Consider the following 15,003-nt stretch of genomic DNA (forward strand, 5'->3'; position numbering starts at 1 on the left):
CCACTGCGCCACCAGGGAAGTCCTACAAAGCATATTTGAAATAACCTTTGACCAGATCTGACCTGAAGGTTGCAAATTTGCTCCCTGTTATTTGATCTTCATCCTGCACGGGGTAATCTGAGGGGAATGCCAGCCACCTAAACTACGACTGGGATCAAATACTGAGATCATGTGATGACTTAAGAAGGGCAAGACAGAAGTCAGGCTTCAGAGCATGCCAGCTGATAAAAGTAGATGGATCAGCAAGTGGGTGAGCAGAAGATGATCGCAGGAGCTTAGGTAAGATAGAATGAGCAACCGAATGGGCCTGGGCTCATGGGAATTCACTGAAGAAATCAGGTATTAGGAATCTCACGGGGCTGGAATTTAGCAGCACTGATGTGCTGTGTTCCTGAGAGGAGGGCCTTGCAAACTTCGTGACTGACTGGTGATGCGATGAATGGGGTTCTGGAAACAAGACTATTATTCGATCGTATAAATAGAATAACCCCTTTCTTCAAGATTTCTAAGTGTCAACCACTAAACTTTATGTATTTTGTTTTACTCATTCTTCATACTACTATGAATTTAACACTGTTTCTATAATGTTTTTGCATAAGAATAATGAGCTGTGAAGCTCTTAGATAAATTTGCGAAGTAAATCTAGCTAGCCTAGTCATTTGAGTTACTGTGGTTATGTAATATATTGCCCCCAAAATTACTAATGTAAAGCAATCATCTATTATGCTCACAGATTCACACATTCTATGGGTCAAGAATTTGCACAGGGCATAGTGGGGGTGGCCTTTCTGTGACCCACAGGGTCAGAGGCTCAGCTAAAATCATCTGAAGCTCACTCACCTATATGTCTGACTGACTGTTAGTGGAGATGTCAGTTAACCTCCACATGGGCTGTTTGAGCTTTCTCACACCAGAGTGACTGGGCTCAAGGGCAAGAATGCTAAGGGAGATTAAGGTGGCATCTGTGCTTAGATAAAGAGGATGTGGTACATATATACAATGGACTATTACTCTGCCATAAAAAAGAATGAAATAATGCCATCTGCAACAACATGGAGGGACCTAGAGATTATTATACTAAGTGAAGTAAGTCAGACAAAGACAAACATCATACGTTATCACTTACATGTGGAATCTAAAAAAATGATGCAAATGAACTTATTTACAGAGCAGAAACAGACTCACAGACTTAGAAAACGAACTTATGATTACCAAAGGGGAAAGGGTGGGGAGAGATAAATTAGGAGTTTTTAATTAACATATACACACTACTATATATAAAATAGATAACCAAGAAGGTCCTACTGTATAGCACCGGGAACTCTACTCAATACTCTGCAATAACCTATATGGGAAAAGAATCTGAAAAAGAATGGATATATGAACATGTATAAATGAATCACTGTGCTGTATACCTGAAACTAACATGACATTGTAAATCAATTATACTCGAATACAATTTTTCTTAAAAAGTGGCATCTGCCTTGCCCTTTATGACCTAGCCTTGGACATCACGCAATGTCTCTTTTGCCCCGTTCTGTTCAGCAAAGTGGTTACAATGCCCCTCTGGCTCAAGGGGAGAGGAAATAGACTCTGCCTCTTGGTAGGGAACGGTATGCTTCTAGAAGAACATGTGGAGCCAGGCGTACTGTTTTAGACATTTTTAACTGAAGTTTTTAAAATAATTGCAGATTCTCATGTAACTCTAACAATAATACAGAGAGATCCCACTCTTCATCTAGCTTCATCCAATAGTATCATCTTCAAAATAATAGTACACAACCAGGAATTGGCTATAGAAGCAGTACACCCATCTATTCAGATTTCAGCAGTTTTACTTTAGAGTGATGTTTTTGGAAATTATACTCTACCACACAAGTCGATGTAAAGCTGGGCCAAGCCCATGTCTCTCTGGCCCCAAAGCTGAACTCTTAACCACTGTGGGATAAAGTATCTGACCACTGTATTTCTGCAAAATCTAAAAAAGAAAAAGCATGCTGGCAAGTTCAAATCCATCACTGCTTAGATTGAATAGTTTATTTCTGTGGTTCCAACAAGTCCAAAGAATGGACTCCACTGATGCCTTACACCTCTAATCATTGCTGTTCATGTTCTAATTATGCTGTTCATAATCGATAAATTAGCCTAATAAAGAAAAAAAATAGGGAAAATAAAACAACCGATATACAATCATTTACCACATTCTTACCATGTTCCAAGCTCTATAATAAATACTCAGTATTCACAATCTCTAATCTTTGCAGAAGCTCCTAATGTTAGATATGATTATTCATTCCCATTGTACAAGTAAGTAAATCAACATACAGAGAGTTTAAATACTAGATAGTTTTAACACTGCTAGTTCATAATCTGTATTAGAGCCTCCATTAATCTAAAATCAAACCCCCTAATGTGAAAATTTTGTACCTTTCCTTCTGGAGATAAACTGCCAATTAATAGAATGAAGAAAAATTGACTTAAAAAGAGCCCACTATTTTCTGCCTGATATCCATTTGGCCCATTTTGAGTCACTGGAGGTCAAAGTTACTAGTTGATTTTTGTAGGTCATGTTAGAAATTAGTGACCTTTGTATATTAGGTGTCTTTTCACAGAACTTCTCAGCCATAAAAAACTGAATCCATCCTCAAATGAAATTTGAAATTGTAGTTAAATCTCTAGATGCATGTGTTAAACCATGGCAGATTAATTTTCCCCCAAAAAATAAAAATATCAGCAACAAACTTCACTAATTAATTGGGATGATTGAGCATTGCCTCTGACCATATTCTGGGATTTATAATTGGGTAAATTTTAAAGATGATGTGTATTTTGTTGAAAATATGTCAATTAGAGAACCCTTAAGTAAAGTAAGTTTTCTGAAAATCATTATGACATTCCAATGGTCTATAATTCCGCCAAGTAAATAAAATTCTATCTTTGTAGCTAACTTGACCTTTTTAAGAAAACTGTTTTTAACCATTCATGTTACAGGGAAAAGTTTTAAATTAATTAACAAGCATTTATTGAGAACTTGAAGAATTGTGCTACAAGTGAAGAGCACACTAAATATGATTCTTATTAACTTAAATTCTTATTAAATAAATCCAGGATATACAAATAAAAAATGCAAACCAGCATATCAATACAGACTATAATTCCTTAAGTACTTCAAGGTATAAGAGTGACAGAGGAAAACTGTTCATCAGAAAACTGATATTTATTTGAGGTTCTTTCCCTTCCACCCCTGAAATGTTGACATACTTTCAGGCATTGTCCTCCACTCTTTTCTCATTTTACATTCATCCTCTCCTGTGAATGAAATCAAATCAAATGATGCCAGCACATCTATTGCTGGCTCTGATGGAAGAGCATGAGTGCCAGACTTACAAACTCTTAGCCGAAGTGGGAATGGGGTAGTTTATCCAGCTTTGTCAGGGGAGCGGTGAGCCAGTGAACCACTCCATCAATCACCCCCACCCATCATGTGTCTCAGTCACTCATCCATGACTTGTGAATGAGCCCTGTTCCTAGGCAACCCCTGTAACCTTGTTGCTATAGCTAAAGTCCTAAAGACTGGTTCTACTTCCTTAGCTATCCTTTACATCTTTAAGAAAATAATAGGTTCCCTAAATGAAGGGGTCTTCTTTTTGTGAAAATTGTCTTATTTTATTGATGGCTTTAATTTTGCATGTGGTTCAGTTCATAAGTAGAGTTTTCATCAACAACAGCAACATAACTGCTTATTATTTAACAAACTATTGGTATGTGTGTAAAAAAATTTATATCTCCAAATCACAGCAGTATTCTGATCTCCTTTTAAGAGAAAGTATTTAATTTCTCTCTGTATTCTACCTTTGTGGCATACAGTAGGTGCCTGATAAAACAGTGAATAAAAGATTAGACTTCGCTAACTACGTGACACCAGTTCTTTAACCTGGGTTGCCTCATCTGAAATGTAACAGGATTAGACTGGTTTGTTCCTATAAGTTATTTTGCTATATAGTAGTTCTAGTTCCAATTAACTAAATATTTAGTAACTTTTATATCAAATAGTCATATTATATAATGCACTTCCTCAGTACTATGAGCATTATTTTACACCTTAGCTAACAATAAGGTCCTAAAATAATATGAAGTAATCAACTCTAAACATTTTGATAATTCTCAGTTAAGTAATAACAAGAGGCATAAAGTATTGTCAGAGGCAGTCTCTGAGATTCTTCTACTCAGCTAAGAACTTCATGACGCTTTGGGGCTCGATGGTAATGTTTTCTACTACACGGAGGATATAAATTGCTAACATCACACATTGAGTTATTAGACCACTGTTGAGAAAACATGCCCCACATTAAAAATGAAAATAGATGTACTGCAACTTCACCCTCTTAGGAGTTTTATAAATGGATTTAAAAATGACTTTGTCATATTTAATAGGCTCTGTTCATTTATGAGACAGAAGGAGTTCAGCTGTTCATAGACCTTTCTACTTTGCTATCACACAGTGGCCTCCAGTCAGTTTCCCTCTGCCTAATTCATTCATTCCATCATCACGGAAACAGATAAAGCAGTATTTCTTAAAGTAAGCATCACTTTAATGCCTCCTATAAGGCATATTTTAATCACTTTATTTTCTTATCTATCATTCATATCCACTCCTGCAAGCAATTGGAAAATACTCTCCTAATTCTTAGAGAGATCTCAAAATAGTTACAATCTAGTACAAGAAGCAGCATGCACAAAAACAAATCTAAGGCAGTATATGTTTAAATGTCACACGAGAGCAAATATTACTGAGGCTTTTGGGACAAAATATGAAGAGGAGACCCTAGAACAAAATTTCAGAATAGTGAAGGAGAGGAGGTTTCTCAAGCTATACTCCCTTAAGCTAAATTGCAAGTATTAACCACTGCATATTGACAATCTATAATAATATTGTAAGCACATAATTGTATTTTTTTACTATCTATAAAACATAAAGCTAACTAGATTAAATATATCATCTCAATTAATCATTACAAATCTTTTTGAGTTTGAGCACCACTGTTAGATTAGAACCCTTCCCCTTGATGGTTTTGAGGTGGAGGAGACCTAGCCCAGGGGTCTTGCTTAAAGATGGTGATCATGCTGCTTGCAAGTCAAGGACAGAATCACAGGCAGCTGGATTCTAAGCTGAATCAGTCACTGATGGGCAGGGCTAAGCGGTGGTTCAGGGCAGTGACTCTACGGCGGAGAATCACATGGTGAGCTTGTTGGATTTCCCTTTTCTGGGCACCAAACCCCAGCGATGTTGCTTGTTCAGTAGGATGGATTGGGGCTTGTGAATTTACGTTTCTGTCAGGCTCCCAGATGATTCTAAGCTTCTGACCTGAGGATCCCACTTTGGGTAACCCTGGTGTGTGGCTCTGAAGTCAGTCTAGTGAGGTTTGAATCCCAACTCTAGCATTAACTACCTGTGTGAACTTGGGCCTTGGGTTTTTCATCAGTAAAATGGGAATAATGTCAGAAACTACTTCACAGGTTGTTATGCGGAGTCCATGGGTCAATACAAGTAAAGTGGTGTCAAAAGGTCCTACTATGCCCACCGTAAGTGGTGCTATACCACCACCACCACCACCACCACCATGGGTCATTTTCAATAGAGCTATGTCATCAAAGAACATATGTGGAATCTAAAACATGCTACAAATGAACTTATTTACAAAACAGAAACAGACACAGAAAAAGAACTTATGGTTACCAAAGCAGACGGGGGGTGGGGAGGGATAAATTAAGACTTTGGGATTAATATATACACACTACTATGTGTGTATATATTATACACAACAAGGACCTACTGTATAGCACAGGGAAGTATATTCGATATCTTGCCAGAATGGAAAAAGATAATGGAAAAGAATGGAAAAAGAATAGAGGTATATATATAAAACTGAATCACTGCTGCACACCAGAAAGCAACACAATATTGTAAATCAACTATAATTCAATCAATCAATCAATCAATAAAAGAACATGCTAGACGTAGGTGGACAGACAGACAAGAAACTGAAAGAGAGAAGGACACAAAGCTGACTATAAAGTGAACTACCTCTAAAGAGCTTCAGTGTTTGCTCAAAAGAGAATGCTGATAGCACGGACGCAAAATAGTGTTCTGTCAGTGAGTGATTTGACCTCAAAACACAAGTATACCGGGCGTTCCCTGAAGGCAGGACTGCATTTCTCTCAACCCCATACAAGGTCCGGTACGAAACTGGTGCTCATTTATTGACTGAATGAACCAACAAGCTCTGACTTTGGAAAGTCACTTTACCACTCAGTTTGCAGTTCCACTAAATAGGGAAAATGCTTGGTTAAAACGTGTGCATGCGCACGCGCGTGCACACACACACACACACAGAAATCTCTGAGATGTTGCTTTCTCCAGACTAGAGAGAAAATTCCAGAGGCACAGAAAATTTAAGTGATTGCCCTTCAACAAGGAAGAGGTAGAGCCAAAACTGAACTACCAAAAAAAAAAAAAAAAAAACTGAACAATTACCATTCTCAGTCCATTCTGCCAAGTACAGTCTGTATGTGGGAGCAGAGGTAATTACATATTAATTTTTCTTTGTAACAATGACATTTATAGTAGGAGATAATATAATTTAGATGGTATGCATCAGCATCTTCTTAAAAGAATTTCTGAAACTATCTCTTCTTTATTCCCACTGCCTAACTGAGCCTTTATCAATGGAGAATCCTGCTGCAGAAACTGTTAAAAGACTCCATGAAGACTGAAAACTTAAGTAACTGCTAATTAGAAATTGGTTTTTATTTTTAAATTAAAAAAGAAAGAAAGAGGGGAACATGTTTAAAGGCTGGCAGTTAATCTATATGCTTTTTAGCCATTTTAAGAGACTAGGAATCTGAATCTTTTGTGGAGGTTCTAGACTTCTGTGAAGACTGGAGGGAATGGCCTAGAGTTTTCACTCTAGTTTTCTCTGGGATGCTGGTAATTCTTTACAGCATATGACATAGTTATAGATGTAGTTATAGATACAGATACTCCTATTTAAATACTTTTCTCCTGACACATTCAGGAAAACTCCATCTGGTGGATGTAGGTTCATTGTTTTTTTTTTTTTTTTGGTTGGGTACTCATCATCTTCTGTACAAAATATACATCTTTCTTCTGTCCATATCATAAACCCAAAATATCCCCCATGAAATATATTGAATAAAAAAACCTAGACCGGTAAGTGACCTTATCAATCTCAGCCCTATGTCATCATTTAAATGATAACCATCACATCCACTCTTCCCTGCAGACTTGTGTGAGCTGCATGTCATGCCTGTGGTTCACTGACACCGTAACCACTCCTCACTGACGCTCGAGGACATTGCCTTTCCTTTGCAAATGACGAAGCTGAAGTGCAGAGACTTTAAATAAGGTGACATTTAATGTCCAGTCATGGACTGGACAAATGATGTTTAACTTCTCCGTCTCTGATCTTTCCAGTATATCAAACAATAACTCACGTAAGCTCTATAAAGGTCACTCAATTCTCTCAAGGTCAGGAAGTTATTTAACACCAGAGCTACAATTAGAAGGCTGCTACTTATTGCAAGTAAGCTCAATTTGTTTCTAAGAAGGGGATGTAGATTTTTCATACCACTCTTTTTTAACTCATTCCAAAAAGTAAATATCTCAGATCTACAAGCTTCCTTCATTGAAGCATTGATAACACTCCTTCCTATCAAAGGGCTGCATTCCACTCTGGTCTCTAAGGGCTTGTATGCCTTGATGACAGCTCATCTGAGTCACCCAAACCACTTATTTGTAACCATCTCCTCTCATTTTGTCATACAGCAAAGCCTGTCATCTCTTTCAGTCTTTAAACTGTCTTGCATTTCAGTGTTCCTGACTTTTCAGAAATTAATACCACAACCAAATGCAGCATGATCACAGATCCCTTTGAACTCTGGGTCAAAGCTGAATGTGGGCTAAGACTTTGGTTATATATGAAAAGCCTTCCAAGACTTATAATTGGGATTGTTTGGGAGAAATTTGCACACAAAGAGCAAGGACAATTATTTAAATTCAAAAAGCTAATTTAGTAGTAGGACTGAAATTCTAGCCTATTTACTTTCAATTTAGTATTTTTCCCTCTCTCAGAGCTGGAGCTATATATCTAAGTTGTTAAATCATGTTTCCATTATCCTATCCCAATTGTTAGCACACCTCCATCACACCCATAGAGGATACTTAATACATAATTTTTAATAAATGTGTGCAAGGATAAGTGGCCATGAATGAGTAACACAGAGAGCATGGAATGAGAGCATTAGTATGCACTGCTGCACAGGTAGTCTCACTCTCATGACACCAACCATGTCCTTCACATCCCTGGACGCATAAGATGTTGCCCCTATTTAGCAATGCAACCACTTTGAGTCCTGAAAATGACCAGATAACTTAGAGTTAATTTATGAACAGTTCTAGACAACACATAAGTTCCTCTTCTTTTTTTTTTTTTTTTTTTTTTTTAAGGCACCTGTTTTTTGTCTTTTGTTTTAATTTTAGCCGTACCGTGTGGCTTGCAGGATCTTAGTTCCCCAACCAGGGATTGAACCCCGACCCTCAGCAGTGAAAGCATGGAGTCCTAACAATTGGACCACCAGGGAATTCTCGACAACACCTAAGTTCTTTTTTCTTTTATCTTTTATATAGAGATGGGTATACATGTAAAAAAATTTCTTTCCTGCATATTTTTAACATTGTCCTTTTATCTTAAAGAAAGGAATTGTGAAAATAAGCAAAGACCAACCTAAGCAAAGACCAACCAAATGAGAACAAGCAAAAGTTATTTATTCAGAGGTGCTGTAGCAAAGAAGTCAGCTGCCATGGCTTGTGATTTGGCAGAGACCCAGGAGAAGTCAGAAGAGTGAGGAAGCGTTACAGAGGAAAGACGGGAAGACTTCAAGCATGCCCTGATTGGAGGCTGTTGCCATGGGGAAGTGGGAGGAAAACTAAGCAGAAAGGAAGCTTCCTAGTTGATGATGTGATTGGTCAGGGGTGCATATTTGGCTTTTTCTATTTGGTCCTCAGTTGAAAATGGAGACAAAAATGAGGGAAGCTGTGAACTATTAATCGAATTCTGGCCATTTTGAGCCAACTTTACAGGAGTTATTGTTTTAATTCCTTGATTGTTACTAGAGACTATTTTTTTTTTTCTGACTCCTCAAACGACTGACTTAGAGATTGCAGGCTGGCATCCTGGGTTGGTTACTGTAGCTAATGGGTTGGTTTCCTGGGCTGGTTGCCACAGGCTGTGGGTTGGAGTTCTATTTTTATAAATGGTCTATCTATTGTCTATTTGTATATTCAGTTGCTCAGAATGGAGAGTTATTCAATGTTTTCAATGTTTTGAATTTTGCTTTTGTTTTGTGCCTTTAAAACGGGTCTCTGGAGAGATGTAATGGCAGCACAAGACACCCCTACTTTTTGTCCCCCATTTTAATATTTAAAATTTAAAATTTGGTATCTGTGCGTGAACAAAAGTGCCTCTGTGGAAATTGTAGAATCCAGCTGCATATGTGAAGGGACTTATCCACCACTGGGTAACAGGTAGCCAAACCTGGGTACAGGCTATGGAACCAGCGGGAGCCTGTAAGCCAGCCTCAGCCATTCTCAGCCACATCAGGGAATATCTGCAGAGTGCTGACTTGGGCAGACATGAGCAGTCAAGAGAGCCTTTGGCAAAGAACTCTGCCAGCACCATCCCTGCCCCAATGTGATAGGGCATAGGGCTGAACTAGCCAGCAATGACTTCTCTCATCAGAGAAAAGGAGACCAGTGAGTGAGTGCCAGCCTTCTCTGGCTTTGCAGGACACAGCTAAAGAAACGTTTCTCTGCCAAAGCACTCAGAGTACTGAAGCGAGCCCTCCACTGTGGGCCAGTGGGTAGCGGGGGAAGGCAGGAAATCAGGAAAGAAGCAAATAAGAATATCAGAAAGCACAAAAAGGACATGGTTCCTGTTGACTGTGTTAAGGACTCCAGCAGGAAAACTACCCATAGCTGCTCGGAAAACTTCACCTGAAGATCCCTCCACCTGGCTCTCAGGCAGCCCCAATACCTCAAGTGCTAAGCCCACACCAACTCCCACTCTGTAGCTGGCTTTTTATGTGCATTCCCCAGGGCTGGAGCAAGAACCAGCTCCGGTAGTTATAGAATGCTCTCAGAGAATAGACCAGAATCTGCAGGAAAGAGAGGAAACACAAAAATGAGCCCTAGCTCCACCATCAGGAAAACAAAACAGAGGTTTCCAGCAGCTGGTGGCTGGTAATCAAGAGAAGATTTACAAGCTTAAAGATTCTGCCACAAGAGGGAGAAAGAAGCATGGAGCAGGTGTATCCACAAAAGGGCAGAGCAAGCTCCAGATATAAGCAGCACCAACAAAAATATTTCCTACCTGAAAGCAGCTAGTAAAGATTGGAGAAGGCAACTGCTACTTCAAATGCAAAAACGACAACACAAAACTACAAGAAACATGGAGAATAAAGGAAACATGCCATCACCAAAAGATAACAATAATTATCCAGTAACCAAGCTCAAAAATGGGCAATTTTGTGACTTAACTGATAAAGAATTCAAAATAGCTGTTTTGAGGAAACTCAAAGAGTTACAAGAAAACAGAAAATATGATTCATCAAAATCAAAAAAACAGTACATGAACAAAAGGAGAAATTTAGCAAAGAGATATAAATCATTAAAAAGAACTAAACAGAAATTCTGAAACTGAAGAGTTCAATGACATTGCAAAGAAAGCATCAATATCAAAGTAGATCAAACAGAAGATAGAGACAATGATCTAGATGATAAAAAATGGAAATAACCCAGTCAGAGAAGAACGAATTAAAAAGAATGAAAAGAAAGAAGAAAGCCAACAAAATCTATGAGAAACATCAAAAGAATAACTCTCAGAATCACTTGATTTCCAGAAGAAGAAGAGAGAAAGAAGGGCACAGAACGTTTATTTAAAGGAGTAATAGCTGAAAATTTTCCAAACCTGCGGAGAAACTTGGACTCCAAGTTTATAGGGCTAAAAGACCACCCCATCATTTCAGTTCAAAAAGATCTTCTCCGAGACATATTATTTAAAAAACTGTGAAAATCAAAGACAAAGGAATAACCCTAAAAGGAGCAAGGAGAAAAGACTGTAATCTACAATGGAAAATCCATTAAGCTATCGGCAGGATTCCTAGCAGAAACGTTCTAGGCCAGAAGAGTGGGATGATATATTCAAAGTGATGAAAGGAAACAAATCCAACCAAGAATACCCTATCCTGCAAAGTTACCCTTCAGAAATAAAGGAGAAATAAAAACTCTCCCAGACAAACAAAAGCTGAGGGAGTTCATAACCCCTGGACTTGCCTTTAAACACTACAGAAAGAAGTTTCAAGCTGAAATAAAAACATGGTAATTAGTAACATGAAAACATATGAAAATACACAACACACAGGTAAAAGTAAATATACATCACACTTAGAAAATAATAATCCTGTAATACGATGGGGTGTTAACAAATTAACTTTAGTATAAAGGTTGAAAAAAAAGATTATCAAAAATAACTATTGCTACTCTAATTTGGTAATGAATGCAAATATAAAAGAAGATAAATTATGGCATCAAAATCATAAAGGTAAGAATAAAAAGGTAGAGTTTTATACACGATCAAAGTTAAATTGTTATCAGTTTAAAGTGGTCTGTTTTATCTATAAGAGATTTTATGTAAGCTTCATGGTAACCACACAAATAAAGAGAAGGCAATTAGAGCATACCACCATGGAAAACCACCAATTCACAAATGTGGGCAATAAGACAGGCAAAAGGAAAAACTGAACTGTAAAACAGTCAGAAAGATATTAAAAAGATGTCATTAGTAATTCTTATGATATAAGAATTACTCTAAATGTAATTGCATTGAATTCTTCATTCACAAAGCACAGAATGGTTGAATGGATAAAAAAATAAGAACCAACTGTATGCTGTGTACAGGAGATTAACCTAGCTTAAAGGACACATGTAGATTCAAAGTGAAGGGATGGAAAAAGATACTTCATGAAAGTAAAAACCAGAAGAAAGACAGACAAAATACACTTTCTATCAGAATATAACATATTACACAGAATATACTTTATGCCAAAAATGGTAACAAAGACAAAGTAGGTTAGTATATAATGATAAAGAATTGACAAATCAACAAGATAAAACAATTGTAAATATATATGCTCCTAATATCAGAGTACCTATATATATTAAGCAAATACTAAGAGTCCTGAAGGGAGGAATAGACTACAATACAATAATAGTAGGGGACTTCAATACCCCAGTTTCAGCAAAAGATAAATTATCAAGAGAGAAAATCAATAAGGGAAGATTGGACATGAATCCTATTTTATATGAAATAGACATAACAGACATATATAAATCATCCCATCCAACAGCAGCATACACATTCTTCTCAAGTCCACATGAAACTGTCTCCACAATAGATCATACAAGGGCCACAAAAACATCTTAGCAAATTTAAGAGGACTGAAATCATACAACAAGTTCCAGTTCAAGATGGCAACATAGTAGATTCCTGAGTTTTCCTTTTCCCATGGATAAATTGAACCTATAGCTACATATGGAATAATTCCTTTTGAAAGCAACCCAAACTAGTAGAATGGCTCCTATACATCAGGTGAATGAGAAAAAAAATCCACATCAAAATGGGTAGGAGAGCCTAGACATAATCTCACCATAAACCCCACTCCCAGCACAGTGACAAACAACTGGGAGGGGACTCACAATTCCCAGTTTCTACTTTAAAAGTAAAGGGTTTGGACCCCATGACTTGCAATCCAACTTATAAGACTTCCACCTGAGAGACAAGATCCCAGAACATTTAGCTCTGAAAGCCAATGGGGCTTGCATCATGAGACTCACTAGGCTATAACAAACTCTGAAGCAGTTCTTAGCAGGCTTGTGTGGACTCACTGTGGCTATCCACCCACTGTGCAGTGCAAAGGCAGCATACCAAAATATCCAGTTTTTCCAAGAAATAGGCCTATTTGCTTATCTTGAAAGGGGGAAGCTTTTACCTTAACATCTATGGGCCAACTGCCATTCTTTCCAAAGACCTGGGAGACTGGTAGGTGCCATCTTAACACGCTTCCTCTGCCTTGCCCCAGGTCACTGATGTTATGAAAGGAGCTTGTGCACACATCTGGTGTCATGGCTTTTGTGGCTACCACACAGAAGACACATCCCTTTATGGCCTGGCCCTGGTGGCCAACAGGGCTTATGTTCAAATATTCAACCAGGTGGCAGGGGCGTTGGTAAGAAAACAAAGAAATAGTTCTTAACTGGCAGTCCCCCCAGTGCTCAGTGCAGGAGCAAACTGAAATGCCCATCTCCCAGTCTTCCCCTGAAAGAGGTATATTTACATACTTTAAAAACTGCTGCTTGGGACTTCCCTGGTGGCGCAGTGGTTAAGAATCCACCTGCCAATGCAGGGGACACAGGCTGGACCCCTGGTCTGAGAAGAACCCACGTGCTGCACAGCAACTAAGCCCGTGCGCCACAACTACTGAGCCCACGTGCCACAACTACTGAAGCCCTGGCACCTAAAGCCTGTGCTCCACAACAAGAGAAGCCACCACAACGAGAAGCACATGCACCACAACAAAGAGTCGTCCCCCCTCTCCTCAACTAGAGAAAGCCCACATGCAGCAACAAAGACCCAACACAGCCAAAAATAAATAAAATGAATAAATTTGTAAAAAACAAAAACAAAACTGCTGCTTGCTTGCAATCAGCCTAGATCCGGGTGCTGACTGAGATCCTCCCCTTTGGGACACTGACAGGTCTTGGGACACCCTCAACTCCTGAGAACCACTAAGAAAAAAGGTCGCTTGGGCATTCACTAAGGTTTGAAAAACAACAAAGAGCTAGGGCAGGGCTGAACACTAAGGATCATCTCCTCCATGAGGCTACACCTCCAAGACTGGCTTACGTAGCTATTTTATCTACTGTATAGAAACCAACACAGAATGTAAAGCAAATAAGGAAAAAAAGAGGAATGTGTTCCAAGCAAAAGAACAATGTAAAACCCTAGAAAAAACCTTAGTGAATCAGACATTAGAAGTTTACCTGATGAAAAGTTGAAAATAATGGTCATAAAGACTCCAAGTTACTGAGGCCATGAGAATAATGTGTGAACAAAGAATTTCAGCAGAGAGATAAAAATATAAGAAAGTACCAAACAGAAATCACAACACAAAACATTATCTCACATTAATGAATGCAGTTACTCAAATGAAAAACACAACAGAGTTTCAACAGTGGTCTAGATAAAGTGGAAAAGAGGATCAGCAAACTCAAAAATAGGAAGATGAAGTTCATCCAGAGTAGCAAAAAGAATAAAAGAATGAAGAATGAAGCTAGCTTAAGGTACTTATAGGCCAACTTAAGTATACTAGTACAGTTGACCCCTGAACAACGTGGGGATTACGTGTGCTAACTCTGTGCGGTCAAAACTGCATATAATTTATAGTCAGCCCTTCACAACTGCACTTCCTTGTTATTTGTGGTACCACGTCCGGGGATTCAACCAATCACAGACTGTACAGTACTGTAAGATTTACTGTGGAAAAGATCCCCCTATACGGGGACCCTCCCAGCTCACGCCCATGTTGTTCAAGGGTCAACTCTATCCACATTATATGGGCCCCAGAATGAGAAGAGAGAAAGAAAGGGGCAAGAAGTTTATTTGAAGATATAATGACTGAAAAATGCCACAACTTGGGGAGGAAAACAGACATTCAGGTCCGGGCAGCCCAGAAAATTTCCAAATGAGATGAATCCAAAGATACTCACACCAAGACATGTTATCATTGAATTGTCAAAAATTACAAAGAGAGAACCTTGAAAGCAACGAGAGAAAAATGATGTGTTATGTACAAGGAGACCCCCTATAA

Source organism: Phocoena phocoena, chromosome 7, assembly GCF_963924675.1.
Source record: "Phocoena phocoena chromosome 7, mPhoPho1.1, whole genome shotgun sequence".
In the NCBI taxonomy this organism is placed as follows: domain Eukaryota; kingdom Metazoa; phylum Chordata; class Mammalia; order Artiodactyla; family Phocoenidae; genus Phocoena; species Phocoena phocoena.